An 18192-nucleotide genomic window follows, 5' to 3' on the forward strand; every position below is an offset into this window, starting at 1 on the left:
AGGGGGCATGAATCTGAGGATAGTCCACTGGCTCCACAGGAGGGTGATTGGACCAATACTTACTTACGCCTCAGTAGTAAGAGAAAAGTGCAACATAAGGAGAAAAAGTGCAACATAAGGAGAAAATGTGCAACATAAGGAGAAAAAGTGCAACATAAGGACTATACAATAGGTTCAGAGAACATGTTGTCTTAGCATAGACGGGGCGATGAGAACCACGCCCCCTATGGCACTGGAGACTTTTCTAGCTATCCCACCCATCGACATACAGATTAAGTATGAGGCAGCCACTGCGGCTATGAGATGTAAGGCAATGGGAGAATGGATTGAGCATGCGAGCAGTTGGAAGCCTGGAAGGAAGTGGAGAGGTTTCCGATCGGATACGTGATTAACTTTAAGATCGAGTAGGAGGCACTGCTGCCATCGGCATAGTCTTGCATTGACGGAACCCTAGTATTGCCATCTGGAAGATCATGTTACACGTATGGATCAAAGCTAGAGGACAAAGTGGGCCTGGGGTTCTACATTGAGAGCCAAGGAACTGAGATCTGCACCCTCTATTCAACCTAACCTATACATAGACGCGCAGGTCAGCTAGTTAAGACACACCAAGTAGACACTCCAGTGGGCGTGGAGCAGTGCTCCTTAGATGCAAATACGTGTGGGCGTATCGGATAAGAGTTTTCCCCGATTCTCTTATAATTTATTTTTATTTCTTCATCTCCTAATCTAATCTAACGACTCACACGGTCTCTATTGGGTTGCCCAAAAAGTAATTGCGGATTTTTCATATAGTCGGCGTTGACAAATTTTTTCACAGCTTGTGACTCTGTAATTGCATTCTTTCTTCTGTCAGTTATCAGCTGTTACTTATAGCTTGCTTTAGAAAAAAAGTGTAAAAAAAGTATATTTGATTAAAGTTCATTCTAAGTTTTATTAAAAATGCATTTACTTTCTTTTAAAAAATCCGCAATTACTTTTTGGGCAACCCAATATACCTTTCACCTACACTTCTTTTCTTGCTAAGGTATAGCAATCATTTTCTTATAAGATTAACCCATGTTTTTCTGTTCGTCCGATGGCATTTTTGTTCGGATTTTCTTGAACGACGAAACGTATTGACTTCACCTTTCCCATAATGCAAGGACTACAGAAGTGAAAATCGGAGCTGATCTTCTCAAAATCTTACATAATGTTTTGATCTAAATATTAGAACCGCAAAATGGATGGTCACAAAGCCCATAATGATTACTAACTTACTAATCTACAAAATTGTCCTTAAAACAGAAAAGCGAATTAGGGAATTCTTACAAATCACCTCTCAATGAGGGGATTTGCGAACATTAAAAAAGCGCTGGTTATCCCTTTTGTAATGCTGGCGACATATTAAGTGGTGCCAGTTCTAAAGAATCCCCGTTCGGACTCGGCTTGAAAAACGGAGGCCCCCTGCCATACAACTAAAACTTTAATCGACTTCATATCATTCACATGAGAGAATTATCCCTACATTTAAGCAACGGCCATACAATTATCATTATAAATTTTTCCAATAAAACTAAATATTTATGGTAATTCAACAAAAGTACGCCATATTTCTCCAAGCCAATGCTGTCATTGTCTTAAGGAGTAGTAAAGCACCTCATTGAGAGAATATAAAACCCCCTCACGAAGTAAGAATTCCCTAATTTGCTTTTCTGTTTTAAGGACAACATTGTGTTGGTAAGTAAGTTAGTAATCATCATGGGCTTTGTGACCATCCATTTTGCGGTTCTAATGACCGTCACAAGTATTTTCATTATTGGTCGTTATGGAGGACCCTTGAAATACACCAAAGTACTTTCGGGGCTAAAATATGAGCTGGCATATTTGGTTAATGTTCCAAAAAGCTGCTCTGAGGCAATGTCAGCCTAAAGGGGAAGGGCGACAATCAAGACTGTTGGTGTTCGGTGTTTGGTGTTTGCTGAAGATGACAGACATTAGCATTATTGTAATTCAATATAATGTTCTTAATACTTTATTTGCCAGGGGAGTACGCACCAACCCAAGAGGCTTGAGCCAAATGCCTTGCCTTGCCATCTTTCGCATTGTCTTCGCTTTGCGCTTTGTGGCTAATGCTGGGATTTGTTGTCTTTAAGGCTTGCCGCCTTGTTGTTGTAAAGCCCTCTTCCCTCTGCCCTAAAAGTATTTGGCAATTTGTGTTGCCACAAATTGTAGCAGTCGTGGTACACAGTTGAAACCTCTAACGCAGTAGAACTCTTGCTTTATTCAAACATTTCGATACTTTAATATTGACATATTTTTGCCCCAACCCAACAGCAGACAACATCTTTGGGCAAAGGCCAAAACCACAAAGGGGGTAACAGGATGTGGGTCACGATAGAGCGGTGTGGTGGGGGGGGAGGGGCCAAAAGTGGCAGTTGGAACGTGATGTCATGTTTATACAAGAGCAGAATCAAGTTAAGTATTCAATTGATTTGACTTCTCTAACATTTTGCCAAGTATTGTCTATTTAGTTGCTACCCCCCACCACCCTCTATCACAGACTTCTTCATTCTAATGGACATCCTTCCCCTTTGGCTGTGTGTGTACCACACAGCAGCAGGTTGATGTGGGGAGACAACATTTGTGTTCATCGTCTACGCAGTTAGCAACACATAACGCACTTCTACTCCCCCCCCCCCCACAATCACCCCCTCCTCTAAACCCCCCAAATCCTTCCAAACACTTGCCTTTAGCCAAAAAAAAAATCCTTGCAAAGCTTTCACATTCTGCAAGCCACAAACAGCGCAAAACTCACACCCACTAGCAAACTCTCACTCCTTTAGCTACAAGCAACCAGTATGCCTAAATCGTCAATATGTTTGTCCCTTCACAATGTTGGTTCGTTTGTTTGTTGCTATTTGTTGGTTTGCTGGCTGGCTCCCCCGTTTGTATGGTATTTTGTTATTTCTGTTGTTGTTGTTGTTAGTATTTGACAGCTGTGCTGGTTGGGACACTTGTCCTTGCCTATAAACTAAAAGAAGGGGAAAAAAAAATAATCGAACAATGCGAGACAAAATGCCCCCAGCCCAAGAAAAAAAAACAAAAAGGCCACTCCGATACATTGAGATTATGCCTCAAATGTCTCTCTAACAGCCTAAATACGTATTTAGGCTGTGTCCAAATATAATACCAACCATGGTGGATGGACACAACATCAGTTGTTGCTCTTCGTTGTGAGAACGTGTTTGCCAATTCTTAGGGTGTTCAAAAGGGGGGTTGTATGAAAAGGCCAGAAAAATAGGTGACAAAGTTGTGTTGCTGGAGTCTGTGTTGGTCATATTTCAACAGAGTACCGTCCGTATGTCTTTTGGGAATTTAAGGAATTATTTTCACTTTTTTGGTTTTATGCCTCCATACTGGCTTCAGAGAAATATTAACAAGTTAAAAATCATGAAGTTCGGCCGGGCCAAACTTTGGATACCCACCAGCTCGGGTATATATGTAAACCCCCTTTCGTCACAATCCAATGAAAATTGGATAACTTATGCACCCAACTTATGTCACTGTTGAATTTTGTATTTAAAATTTCAACAAAATCGGGTAATAAATAAGGCTTTTATGACCTTCAGACCCTTAACCGGTATATCGGTCTATATGGCAGCTATATCTTAATACAGTCCTATTTTTACCATATTTGGGTCGGATGGCCTAAAACTATTCACTGTTTCAAATTTCAGTGAAATTGGATAAAAAATAATCCTTTCATGGGCTTCAGACCCTTTATCGGGACATCGGTCTATATGGCAGCTATATCTATATATAATCCGATCCAAACCATATTTGGGTCAAATGTCGGGAGACCTAAAACTACCAAATGTTTCAAATTTCAGCGAAATCGGATAATAAATAGGGCTGTTATGGGCTTCAGACCCATTATCGGGAGATCGGTCTATAGGGCAGCTATATCAAAATATAGTCCGATCTGAACCATATTTGGGTCAGATGTTGGTAGGCCTAAAACTACTCACTGTTTTAAATTTCAGCAAAATCGGATTAAAACTTAAGCTTTTATCGGCTTAAGACCCTTTTTTCGGGAGATCGGTCAATATGGCAGCTATATCTAAATATAGCCCGATCTGAGCCATATTTGAGTCCTATGTTAGGAGGCCATATTAAGGTTCGAAATTGAGAGGCCTTAAACTACAAACTATTTCAAATTTCAGTGGAATCGGTTAAAAAATAAAGCTTTTATGGACTTCAGACCCTTTATCGGGAGATCGGTCAATATGGCAGCTATATCTGAACCATAATATGGTCAGATGTCGCGAGGCTTAAAATAATCCACTGTTTTAAATTTCAGCGAAATCGGGTAAAAAATAAAGCTTTTATGGGCTTCAGACCCTTTATCGGGAGATCCGTCTATATGGCAGCTATATCTTAATATGGTCCGATCCAAACCATATATGTGGCGGATGTTGAGAGACCTAAAACTACCAAATGTTTTAAATTTCATCGAAATCGGATAATAAATAGGGCTGTTATGGGCTTCAGACCCTTTATCGGGAGATCGGTCTATAGGGCAGCTATATCCAAATATAGTCCGATCTGAACCATATTTGGGTCAGATGTTGGTAGGCCTAAAACTACACACTATTTCAAATTTCAGCGAAATTGGATAAAAAATAATGCTTTTATGGGCTTCAGACCCTTTATTGGGAGATTGGTCTATATGGCAGCTATATCTAAATATAGTCCGATCTGAGCCATATTTGAGTCCTATGTTAGGAGGCCATATTAAGGTTCGAAATTGAGAGGCCTTAAACTACTCACTATTTCAAATTTCAGCGAAATTGGATAAAAAATAATGCTTTTATGGGCTTCAGACCCTTTATTGGGAGATCGGTCTATATGGCAGCTATATCTAAATATGGTCCGATCCAAATCATATTTGGGGCGGATGTCGGGAGACCTAAAACTACCAAATGTTTTAAATTTAATCGAAATCGGATAATAAATAGGGCTGTTATGGGCTTCAGACCCTTTTTCGGGAGATCGGCCTATAGGGCAGCTATATCTAAATATAGTCCGATCTGAACCATATTTGGGTCAGATGTTGGTAGGCCTAAAACTACTCACTGTTTTAAATTTCACCAAAATTGGATAAAAAATAAAGCTTTTATCGACTTCAGACCCTTTATCGGCAGATCGGTCAATATGGCAGCTAAATCTAAATATAGTCCGATCTGAACCATATTTGGGTCCTATGTTAGGAGGCCATATTAAGGTTCGAAATTGAGAGGCCTTAAACTACTCACTATTTCACATTTAAGCGAAATTGGATAAAAAATAATGCTTTTATGGGCTTCAGACCCTTTATCAGAAGATCCGTCTATTTGGCAGCTATATCCAAATATAATCCGATCTGAACCATAGTTAGATCAGATGTCGGGAGGCTTAGAATAACCCACTGTTTCAAATTTCAGCGAAATCGGTTAAAAAATAAAGCTTTTATGTGATTCTGACCCTATTTCGGCAGATCGGTCTATATGGCAGCTATATCTAAATATAGGCCGATCTGAACCATAATCGGGTCAGATGTCGAGAGGCCCAAAACTACTCACTGCTTAAAATTTCAGCGAAATCGGATGAAAAGTTAAGTTTTTATGGGCATTAGACCCTTTATCGGAAAATCGGTCTATATAGCAGCTATATCCAAATATGGTCCAATTTGGTCCGTTCAAGAACTCAACCAGCGTGCATCAAGAAGACGTATCAGTGACAAATTTCAGCACAATATCTCAATTTGTGAAGGCTCTAAAGTGATTACAACAGACGGACGGAAAGACGGATAGAGGGACAGACACACGGACTTCGTTAAATCGTCTTAGAATTCTACGACGATCCGCAATATATATACTTTGTAGGGTCGGAAATGGATATTTCGATGTGTTGCAAACGGAATGGCTGAAAATACCCCCTATCCTACGGTGGTGGGTACAAAAATCAATTTGTGTTTGTTTGTTTGTATGTAAGTTCCGTATAGACTCAAAAACGGTTAAACCGATTTTCTTGAAATGTTCACTGATGGTGCATAATGATTCCGTGATGAAAATAAGGTACTACATTTTTTCATGTCTATGGGGCGAGCGGACCCTCCCCCTTACCCTTATTTTCAGAAACGTCAGATCTCTGAGATGGTTGGTGCGAGTTAAGTGAAATTTTGTGTGCTCTCATACAGTAACGCAAAAACAAAAATTTGGTATCCAAATTTCGGATGGGGCAACTAAGGGGCCACCCCCCCCCCCCCCCAAAATTTACCAAATATATATATAGACCAAACACGACAATATGGGACTTAAATGAAAGGTATTTAAGATTGGAGACGTATCTGATATCCAATTGGAGGCCACCGTAGCGCAAAGGTTAGCATGTCCGCCTATGACGCTGAACGCCTGGGTTCGAATCCTGGCGAGAACAACAAAAAAATGTTAGCGGTGGTTTTTCCTACCTAATGCTGGCAACATTTGTGAGGTACTATGCCACTTAAAACTTCTCTCCATAAGAGGTGTCGCATTGCGCCGTTCAGATTCGGCTATAAAAAGGAGGCCCCTTATCATTGAGCTTAAACTTGAATTGGACTGCACTCATTGATATGTAAGAAGTTTGCCTCTGTTTGGAGGAAAGTGTTCCAAGTCCAAGTGTATGGAGGACCACCCCAACCCCCAAAACACCTCTAAATCGGAAATATTTACCGACCATGGCAATATGGTACTCAAATGAAAGGTATTTGCGAGGAGAATACGAATTTGATATTCAAATATGGGACCAAGATTATGGGGATCTATGCCCTCCCCAAAACACACCCTAATAGGACTAATATACTGACAATTGCAATATGGGGCTCAAATATAAGGTATTTGAGTGTAAAATACGAATATGAAATGTGGGACCAGGTGTTTGGGGGGCCGCCTCTTCCCAAAAACACCCTCCATAGAGGACAAATTTGCGCCCACGCCAATGTGGGGCTTATATGAAAGATCTTTGGGAGTAAAGCACGAATCTGATATCAATATTCGGGAAAAAGTGTCTATGAGGCCACTTCACCCCATTACGCCACCCAAATAGGACGTATTTGCTGACCATTGTAATAATTTAGAGTAGAGCACGAATCTGATAGAAATTTTTAGGGCCAAGTCACTGAGTGGCCGCACCATCCCCCAAAAAACACCCCCAAACCCGTCATGCTTGCCGACTGAGAAATATGGGGCTCAAATGAAAGGTATGTGGGAGTAGACCACGAATCTGATATCAACATTCGGTACAAACTGTCTAGGGGACGTCCAATCACCATAACAACCCCCAAATAGGACGTATTTGCTTACCATGGCAATGTTGGGCTCACTTGACAGCTATTTGGGAGTAGAGCACGAAATTGACCACGTTTCTGGCGGCCATACCACCTTTTAACCCACCAACCAGTGCAGCGGAGCGAGCCCGGGTCAGCTAGTTATGAAATATTTGGGATTTCAAAATTTTTTTTCTCCAAATGCGGAGCATGTGCTGAGAATATGAAAAGAATATTTTTCGAAATTATCTACCTTCTTTCCCCACCCTCGTCAACAGAAGCCCTACTATTCCCAAACATTACTTAACATAAGTTTTTCTATTGTAGTGTCTGTGTGCATGTATGTGTGATGTAAGGGTATTTGTGTATTATTTTAATCATGGCGTTGTGTTTTTTTTTTATTATTATTCTTTTATTTACTTTTGCTTTCATTTTAGCATGGCCAAGTACCAAAGGAGTTAGAGAAATCTATGGGGAGGGAGGGAATGGGGGTGTTATTTCAACCAAAAACAGAAAAAGTCCTTTAATATCTTGATTTTTGTATTTGACATTTGTATACAACAAGTTAACCACGCACAAACACCGAAAAAAAAACAGATGCCAAAAGACTAAAGAAGATGAGTTCAAAGGCAGACAAGCAAACCGAGAGATTGAGCTGCTCTTGGAGTAGACAAATACTTGAAATCTTTAACAGATACGATTGTCTCTTTTGATGGCTGTGTCAGACGACTGGTCTGATGCTGTTCCTCTTTCTGCTGCTTATGGCGACAGCATGTCAAAGGTCATCTCAATTGTAAGCACTTTAGTCATTAGGCTGCTCAAAGTTATCACCCCAATTCAAAGAATCTGATCGCAACACATCTCTTTCTTGGGAGCTCTCACAAACTAAACACATTGTCATACACTGCTGAGTGATGACGCTGCTGATGAAAGTTTAACTTCCGTTGCTTGTGGGAGCTGTCACCACACAGAAGGCTTTTAATTGAAATGGAAAATGGTCAGGGAATTTAAATGAAGTTATTTATGACAAATCAAAGTTATTTTGCTGAATCCCCCATGTTTTGTAATGCTAATGCCAAGCTCTTGCCAAGCTGTAATGGATATTTCATGTTCAGAGTGGAGCAGTGTTGCCAACGAAGTTGAAACTTTGTTTTTTTGCGGGTTTTAAGGGCTCAAAAAATCAAATCGGAAGATCGGTTTATATGGAAGCTATATCAGGTTCCTGACGAATTTGGATCGTACTTGACGCAGTTGTTGGAAGTCATAACAAAACACCATGCAGAAAATTTCAGCCAAATCGGATGAAAATTGGGGCCTCCAGAGGCTCAAGAGGTCAAATCGGGAGATCGGTTTATATGGGAGCTATATCAGGTTCTTGACCGATTTAGACCGTACTTAACATAGTTGTAGGAAGTCATAACAAAATACCATGCACAAAATTTAAGCCAAATCGGATGAAAATTGAGGCTTCCAGGGACTCAAGTAGTCAAATCGGGAAATCGGTTCATATGGGAGCTATATCAGGTTATAGACCGATTTAGACCGTACTTAACACAGTTATTGGAAGTCATAAAAAAACACCATGCACAAAATTTCAGCCAAATCGGATGAAAATTGAGACTTCCAAGGGGTTAAGAAGTCAAATCGGGAGATCGGTTTATATGGGAGCTGTATCTGGTTCTTGACCGATTTGGACCGTACTTGGCACAGTTGCTGAAAGCCATAATAAAACAGGCTTTATTCAGAGTCTTTGATTTTGCTTCGCTATCACTTTTTTGAGAGTTTAATCTCTAGAAAAAAATGTTCTCTTCAAATTTTTGTTGACATTTTGTCACTGTGGCCACCCTGACTATAACCCATCATTCGTCATCTCACATTTAGCTTGTAAAACTTTATGAAAATATTTTTCCTGATTTTTAATTCGTCTACTAGTAGACTATGTCTGGATGGACTATTTGTTTGTCTGCTAGCCTGCCCGCCAGGATATGCATACTGATGATTCCTTTTATCCTTCCGCCTTTACTTTGGTTTTGCCATGATTTAATGGGTCTAAGGAAGAGAGCAGCAAGAGACAGGCACTGAACAAAAGTAAAGTTTGCTAAGCTCTCTGTGACAGTTTGTTTTTGTTTGGCTTTTTCAGTTCAACTGCTCTTGTCAAAATATCAACTCACTTTGTCCCAGAGAAAAATTGTTTAATTGTTGCATTAGACATCTACGGGAAGTTTTGGGCCCAATCATTGTATCTCTGGCCAGAGGGAGTCAATGGAGACAATGCATATTTTAAAATGATTTTGCCATTTGCTAAAGGACTCATCAAAATTGAATATATAAAGCATTTTTAAGCAACATGGCCTATAGCAGCAAAAGAAGGATCATTTTGTTTCAACTTTATGGAAAAGGGGATGAAATCCATGGGACAACTTACATGAAATTCTATTTAAAATGTTGATGTTTAGTTAAAAAACAAATAAATGGCATTAAATTCGACCAGGCACGCTTAGGATACCCACCACCTCGGATATATATGTTAATCATATTTCGCCATGAGATGGTAAATCGATAAATCAGTTATGAACTCATAACTGATATATCGAAATATTATCCCACTTGAACCAAATTTGGCACGGACGTCAAGCGGTCTAATACACTGTCCAAGACGGTGCAACAGAATTTTGGCCAATATGGCAGCTATCTTCTTATATATAACAAGTAAAACCGTGCTAAGTTCGACCTTGCCGAATCTTATATACCCTGCACCATGCATCGCATTCTTTTTCCCGGTATCTCTTTTTAGGCAAACAAAGGATAAAAGACAGCCAAATCCAAATCTGGACCGATCTGAGCCAAATTGAAGAAAAATGTCGAAGGGCCTAACTTAACTCACTGTCCCAAATTTCGGCGCCATCGGACAATAAATGCGCGTTTTATGGGCCCTAAACCTTAAATCGAGAGATCGGTCCATATGGCAGCTATATCCAAATCTTGATCGACCTAGGCCAAATTGCACAAATATGTCAAGGGGCTTAACTTAACTCACTGTACCAAATTTCGGCGCCATCGGACAATAAATGCGCCTTTTATGGGCCCAAAACCTTAAATCGAGAGATCGGTCCATATGGCAGCTATATCCAAATCTTGATCGACCTAAGCCAAATTGCAGAAATATGTCAAGGGGCCTAACTTAACTCACTATACCAAATTTCGGCGAAATCGGACAATAAATGCGCATTTTATGGGCCCAGAACCTTAAATAGAGAGATCGGTCCCTCGGGTAGCTATATCTAAATCTGGACCGATCTAAGCCAAATTGAAGAAGGATGGCGAAGGGCCTTACACAACTCACAGTCCCAAAATTTTGGAATAATCGGACAACAAATGCGCCTTTTATGGGTTCAAAACCTTAAATCGAATGATCGGTCCATGCAGCTATATCCAAATCTTGATCGACCTAAGCCAAATTGCAGAAATATATCAAGGGGCCTAAATTAACTCACTGTCCCAAATTTCGGCGAAATCGGACAATAAATGCGCCTTTTATGGGCCCAAAATCTTAAATCGAGAGATCGGTCCCTAGGGTAGCTATATCTAAATCTGATCTAAGCCAAATTAAAGAAGGATGGCGAAGGGCCTTACACAACTCACAGTCCCAAATTTTGGAATAATCGGACAACAAATGTGCCTTTTATGGCCCCAAAACCTTGAATCGAGAGATCGGTCTATATGGCAGCTATATTCAAATCTGGACCGATCTGAGCCAAATTAAAGAACTATATCGAGGCGTTTAACTAAACTCACTGTCCCAAATTTCGGCGAAATCGGACAATAAATTCGCATTTTATGCCCCCAAAACCTTAAATCGAGAGATCGGTCTATATGGCAGCTATATCCTAGTCTGGACTGATCTGAGCCAAATTGAAGAAAAATGTCGAAGGGCTTAACTTAACTCACTGTCCCAAATTTCGGCGAAATCGGACAATAAATGCGCATTTTATGCCCCCAAAACCTAAAATCGGGAGATCGGTCTATATGGCAGCTATATCCAAATCTGGACCGATCTGGGTCAAATTGAAGAATAATGTCGAAGGGCCTAACTTAACTCACTGTCCCAAATTTCGGCGCCAAACGACAATAAATGGGCCTTATGGGCCCAAAAGCTTAAATCGAGAGATCGGTCTATATGGCAGCTATATCCAAATCTGGACCGATCTGAGCCAAATTGAAGAAGAATGTCGAAGGGCCTAGTACAACTCACTGTCCCAAATTTTAGTAAAATCGGATAATAAATGTGGTTTTTATGGGCCTAAGACCCTAAATAGGCGGATCGGTCTATATGGGGGCTATATCAAGATATGGTCGCATATAGCCCATCTTCGAACTTAACCTGCTTATGGACAAAAAAAATAATCTGTGCAAAGTTTCAGCTCAATATCTCTACTTTTAAAGACTGTAGCGTGATTTCAACAGACAGACGAACGGACATGGCTAGATCGTCTTAGGTTCTTACGCTGATCAAGAATATATTTACTTTATAGGATCGGAAATGGATATTTCGATGTGTTGCAAACGGAATGACAAAATGAATATACCCCCATCCTTCGGTGGTGGGTATAAAAATTGCTATGCTATTGGAGCTATATCAAGTTATGGCCTGATTCGGACCATAATTGAATTGAGTGTTAGAGACCATAGTGAAAGGCATTGTGAAAAATTTCAGCCAATTCGAATAACAATTTGCGCCCTTTAGGGGCTCAAGAAGTAAAATAGGGAGATCGATTTATATGGGAGCTGTATCAGTCTATAGACCAATTAAGATCAAATTTGACGCGTGTTGAAGGACGTAAAAGAAGTCGTTGTACAAAATTTCAGCCAAATCGGATAATAATTGCGACCTCTAGAGGCTCGAGAAATCAAGATCCCAGATCGGTTTATATGGAAGCTATATCAGGTTATGGACCAATTGGCACAGTTGTTGGAAGTCATAACAAAGCAAGTCGTGTAAAGTTTCAGCCAAACTGGATAGGAAATGCGCCCTCTAGTGGCTCAAAAAGTCAATATTCAAAATCGGTTTATATGGCAGCTATATCAGGTTATAGACCAATATGAACCATTTTTGATACAATTATTGAAAGTCATAATGAAACATTTCATACAAAATTTCAGCCAAATCGGATGGAAATTGCGCAGTCTAGAGGCTCAAGAAGTCAAGACCCCATTTCACGGACCGATTTGAACCGTACTTAGCACAGTTGTTGAAAATCATAACCAAACACCTGATGCAAAGTTTCGGTCAAATCGGATAAGAATTGCTCCCTCTAGTGGCTGAAGAAGTCAAGACCCAAGATCAGTTTATATGGCAGCTATATCAAAACATGGACCGATTTGACCCATTTACAATCCCAATCCCAACAGACCTACACTTAAACAAAGTAAAATGCAAATTTTGGCCACGAACATTCCACTAAGGAACAGGGGCAAACTTCTCACATTTCAATGAGTGCAGTCCGATTCAAGTTTTAAGCTCAATGATAAGGGGCCTCCTTTTTATAGCCGAGTCCGAACGGCGTGCCGCAGTGCGACACCTCTTTCGAGAGAAGTTTTACATGGCATAGTACCTCACAAATGTTGCCAGCATTAGGAGGGGAAAACCACCATTGAAAATTTTTTCTGATGGTCTCGCCAGGATTCGAACCCAGGCGTTCAGCGTCATAGGCGGACATGCTAACCTCTGCGCTACGGTGGCCTCCACTAATACAAAGTATTTGTGCCAAAATTTCAAGCGCCTAGCTTTACTCCTTCGAAAGATAGTGCGCTTTCGACAGACAGACGGACGGATAGACCGACCGACGTCCGTCCGTCCCTCCACCATCCTTCGGTGGTGGGTATTAGAAGAACATTTTTATAATTGAATACAATAACCAATTTAATTTAAGCTTTTTACACCAATAATCCTTTTGGAGCTAAATTAACCGCAGCTCTTTAAAATCTTTTTTCACCAAATATTTGAAAATTACTCCAGTGATTATGAAGACCAAAAAAAAAATTAAACGCTTTTGCATATTTTATACATGACACCTTTTTTAGCCCAATTTGCCAGAAAATTATTATCGATGCAGTTTTTTGTTTTTGTTTCAAATTCCACATAATAATAATAAATTATTTTTAATAAATTCATTTAACTTTAGCCTGTTTCACTGTTTGATATTTTATCGGCATCATTATTAGCAATTCATGAGGATTAAAATGCATTTCAGACTATGATGGATGGTAAATTAGCAAAAAAAAAAAAACCAAAGGCCTCCAAGGGAAACAAAGAGAGAGAGAGTGAAAGAGAGCAGTGTGGCAAGATGGTTATGGGAATTAGAAAAACTCAACTCACTGGTGGATTAGTTAACACACATTTTAGTCAACAATAAAATGCGCATAACTGCATATATTGCATGTGTGTTTGTAGGCAAATGTGGATAATGAATGTTGGTATATTCGCTATGTATGTATTAGTGAATGATGTGATGTTTAATCACTATGCGACCTAAACCAGCCGCCGCTGCTGCTGACAATGATGATTTATCGTCGCCCATCGTAGTAGCGGAAAAACGGGATTTAATTGAAAACTAATAAAAATCAATTGAGATTTATTTGAACTAAAAACCAAAAACAAATTAAAAACACTCTCATACATACCTTAAAGTTTAAATGCAAAGGCGTATAAGAAACATTTCATTGGGTAACTGGAAAGAGAAGAAAATCATGTTAAGAATATATTAAAATAATATTTACATATGTACAAATAATAAAAAAAGTATGAATAAAATTCACATTAGATTCCCATATATTTAATTTAATTCAAAATTTTTTAACATTTTTATTTATATAAATTTTTTTTTTAATTTTATTTTTATCGCAAATTTTGTCAATTTTTTCAATGTTTTTGCTTATTTTGTTTATTTTTAAAAAAATTTGCAAACAATTTTTTTTTTTGTAGAAAATTAGCTGAAGCGTGCCCCTCCGCTGCGCCTTCTTTTACAATATATGCAACAAAATTATCCCTTGAATATTTATTTTTGACAATTAACGAATTTTTATAACCATATGTCTTTATTTGAATCCCATATGATCTTCATTATACCCACCACCGAAGGATGGAGGATATTCATTTTGTCATTCCGTTTGCAATACATCGAAATATCCATTTCCGACCCTATAAAGTGTATACATTCTTGATCGTCGTAAAAATCTAAGACGATCTAGTCTGTCTGTTGAAACCACGCTACAGTCTTTAAAAATAGAGATATTTAGCAGAAACTTTGAACAGATTCTTTTTTTGTCCATAAGCAGGTTAAGTTCGAAGATGGGCTATATCCGACCGATCCGCCGATTTAGGGTCTTAGGCCCATAAAAGCCACATTTATTATCAGATTTTGCCGAAATTTGGGACAGTAAGTTGTTTTAGGCCAGTCAATATCCTTCTTCAATTTGGCCCCGATCAGTCCAGATTTAGATATATAGGCCATATAGACCGATCTCTCGATTTAAGGTTTTGGGCCTATAAATGGCGCATTTATTGTCCGACGTCGCCGGAATTTGGGACAGTGATTTTTGTTAGGCCCCTCGACATCTTTCTGCAATTTGGCCCAGATCGGTCCAGATTTGGATATAGCTGCCATGTAGACCGATCTCTCGATTTAAGGTTTTGGGCCCATAAAGGGCGCATTTATTTTCCGATGTCGCCGAAATTTGGGACAGTGAGTTGGGTTAGTCCCCTCAACATATTTCTGCGATTTGGCCTAGATTGGTCCAGATTTGAATATAGCTGCCATATAGACCGATCCTTCGATTAAAGGTCTTGGGCCCATAAAAGGCGCATTTATTGTCCGATGTCGCTGAAATTTCGCACAGTGAGTTGTGCTAGGCCTTTCGATATCTTTCTCCAATTTGGCCTAGATTGGTCCAGATTTGAATGTAGCTGCCATATAGACCGATCTCTCAATTTAAGTTTCTGGGCCCATAATAGACACATGTTTTCTCCAATTTGGTCAAAATCTGGGACAGTGTGTTTTGTTAGGCCTTCGACATTGCTATTCTATTTGGCCCAGATCGGTCTAGATTTGGATATAGCTGCCATATAAACCGATCTCTCGATTAAAGGTTTTGGACCCATAAAAAGCGCATTTATAATCCGATTTCGCTGAAATTTGACACAGTGACTTATGTTAGGCTTTTCGACATCCGTGTCGTTTATGGTTCAGATCGGTCAAGATTTGTATATAGCTACCAAAAAAACCAATATTTTGTTCATCAAAATTGAGCAATGACTTGTACTTGTTAGACCACTCAATGTCCGTGCCGTTTAGTCAAAATCGGACCATATATCCATATAGCTGCTATGGGAGCATAAATTGGGCATTTTTCACCGGACTATGACGAAAGGTGGTTTACATATATACCCGAGGTGGTGGGTATCCAAAGTTCGGCCCAGCTCGGTGGGTTTAGGGTCTTTTAAGTTGAAGTTTGCATGAAATGTTTTGTTTTGACATTCAACAACTGTGCTAAGTATGGTCTTAATTGATTGGTAATCTAATATAGCTCCCATATAACCCGTTCTCGGATCTTGACTTATTTACCCTCTAGAGGGAGCAAATGTTACGATTTGTCTGAAATTGTGCATGAACTGTTTTGTTTTGACTTCCAACAACTATTCCAAGTATGGTCCAAATCGGTTCTTAACCTGATTAGGTCCCATATAAACCGATCTCGAATCTTGACTTATTTAGCTTCTAGAGGGTGCAATTGCTTGACAAGAACTATGTCAAGTATGATCTTAATCGGCTTATAACCTGATATAGCCTTCATATAAACTGACCACCCGATTATAGTTCATTAGCCTCTAGAGGGCGGAATAATCTGATTTGGCTGAAATTTTGCATGAAATGTTTTGTTTTAACTTTCAACAACTGTGCTAAGTATGGTCTTAATTGGTTCATAATCTGATATAGCTCCCATATAACCCGATCTCGGATCTTGAATTCTTCAGCTTCTAGAGGGCGCAAATTTTATCCGAGTTGGGTGAAATTTTAACAACTATACCAAGAAAACTCTAATTCGGCTTAGAACCTGATATAGCTCCCATATAAACCGATCTCGGATATTGATTTATTGAGCCTCTAGATGGCGCAATTCTTATCTGATATGGCTAAAATATTGTACTATGACTTCTTCTATGACATACGTGCCAAGTTTGGTCTGAATCGGTTCACTTCTTGAGCCCCTAGAGATCGTAGTTTTTGTTTGATTTGGCTGAAATTTTGCAGAACGGCGACTCCTATTACCTTCAATATGCGTGTGAAATATGGTTTGAATCGGTCGACAACCTGATATAGGCTAGGTTAGGTTTAAGGGGCAGTCTGGCATTTAACTCACTTAGACGATTTCGTCCATTGTGATACCACAGGAATAGAAGAAGGAAGATGCCTTCTAGTTTCTACTGTTGATGCAGATTGCTTTAAAAAGCCCAATAACTTGGGAATGTTCACATCCGCTAAATCAGACAGGTTCTCAAAGAAATAAAAACCTAAAGCGGAACTCCTTCTAAGTGCTAGTGCGGGACACATAACCAGAAGGTGTTCTATAGTCTCCTCTTCCTCGATGTCTCTACGGCTTCTGCAAAATTCGTTGCTGGCAACCTTCACTCTGTCAGCATGTTTTCCGATTAGACAGTGACCTGTCATGAAGGACGCAATGACTGAGACGTCTGTTCTAGCCAATGACAGCAAAACAGTTGACTTCTTCAAGTCTAGATGAGGCCACATAGTTTTGGGCCTGCTTCTAAAAACTTAGCTTCCAGTATCCCTAGAGTGTGTAAGGTAGTTCTTAGTCTCACTCGTCTGCTTTAGAATTCCTGGGATATCTCTGTGGCCCGGCACCCAGAAGAGGTGAATTTTGAACTGTTCTGTCATCTCGTTAAGAGATCTGCGACAGTTGAGTGCGGTTTTTGGATTTAATGGCTGCCTGGCTGTCTGAGAAGATATTCATGCCAATCGTCGTAATGACATTATATCTTAGCCATTCCACCACTTCCTTAATTGCAATGATCTCCACTTGATACATACTACAGTGGTCGGGTAACCTCTTCAATATGACCAGTTCTAGATCTTTAGAGTACACCCAAAGCCCACGTGGTCGTTTAGTTTGGAACCATCCATATAGAAGTCTATGTAACGACTGTAACCAGGGATATCGTAGTTCCAATCGGTTCTATCAGGAATAGTGGTACAGTAATTTTTATAAAAAAGCGGCACAGGTTGGGTGTAATCCACATTGCCTGCAACATCGGATATTGTATTGTGTCCGTAGCCACCACATGACTAATGAGAAAGCTCCCTTAACCTCACGACAGTGGTCGCTGCAATGCCCAGAGGCATGAGATTTAGCATAAAATTCAGTGCATCAGATGGTGTCTTCCTCAGTGCGGCTGTGATGCACAAATAAGCCTTTGGATCCGTTTGGATCCTTTGGATCCGTTTAAGTATTGAGCAGTAGGTGGATTTTTGAAGCGCCGTCCACCAGACCACAACACCATATAGCATAATAGGGCAGACAACTGCAGTATATACCCAATGCATGACACGCGGTCTAAATCCCCAACTTCTGTTATAGCTCCCATATAAACCGATTTCCCGTTTTCACTTCTTGAGCCTCTGGAGGAGAAAATCTTATACATTATCCTTTGTTTGCATATAAAGTGATACCGGACAAAGAACTTGGCAAATGCGATCCATAATGGAGGAATGGTATTTAAGATTCGCTCCTGCCGAAGTTTTTACTTGTCCAATTTCCCCTCTTTCTAATTTAATTATGTTACAAACTTT

The 18192-nt window shown here is 39.7% G+C and overlaps 1 protein-coding gene across 5 annotated transcripts in view; it reads right to left on the bottom strand.

Annotated features, from left to right (window-relative positions):
• Window positions 1-18192, bottom strand: part of LOC106091387 (uncharacterized) — a 509131-nt gene that overhangs the window by 427846 nt on the left and 63093 nt on the right. For all 5 annotated transcript variants that reach the window (XM_059363454.1, XM_059363453.1, XM_059363451.1 and 2 more), the window contains exon 2: window positions 14009-14055. The gene's annotated coding sequence lies outside the window, so the exon portion shown is untranslated. The remainder of the gene's footprint in view (window positions 1-14008; window positions 14056-18192) is intronic.

Source organism: Stomoxys calcitrans, chromosome 2, assembly GCF_963082655.1.
Source record: "Stomoxys calcitrans chromosome 2, idStoCalc2.1, whole genome shotgun sequence".
Classification (NCBI taxonomy): Eukaryota; Metazoa; Arthropoda; class Insecta; order Diptera; family Muscidae; genus Stomoxys; species Stomoxys calcitrans.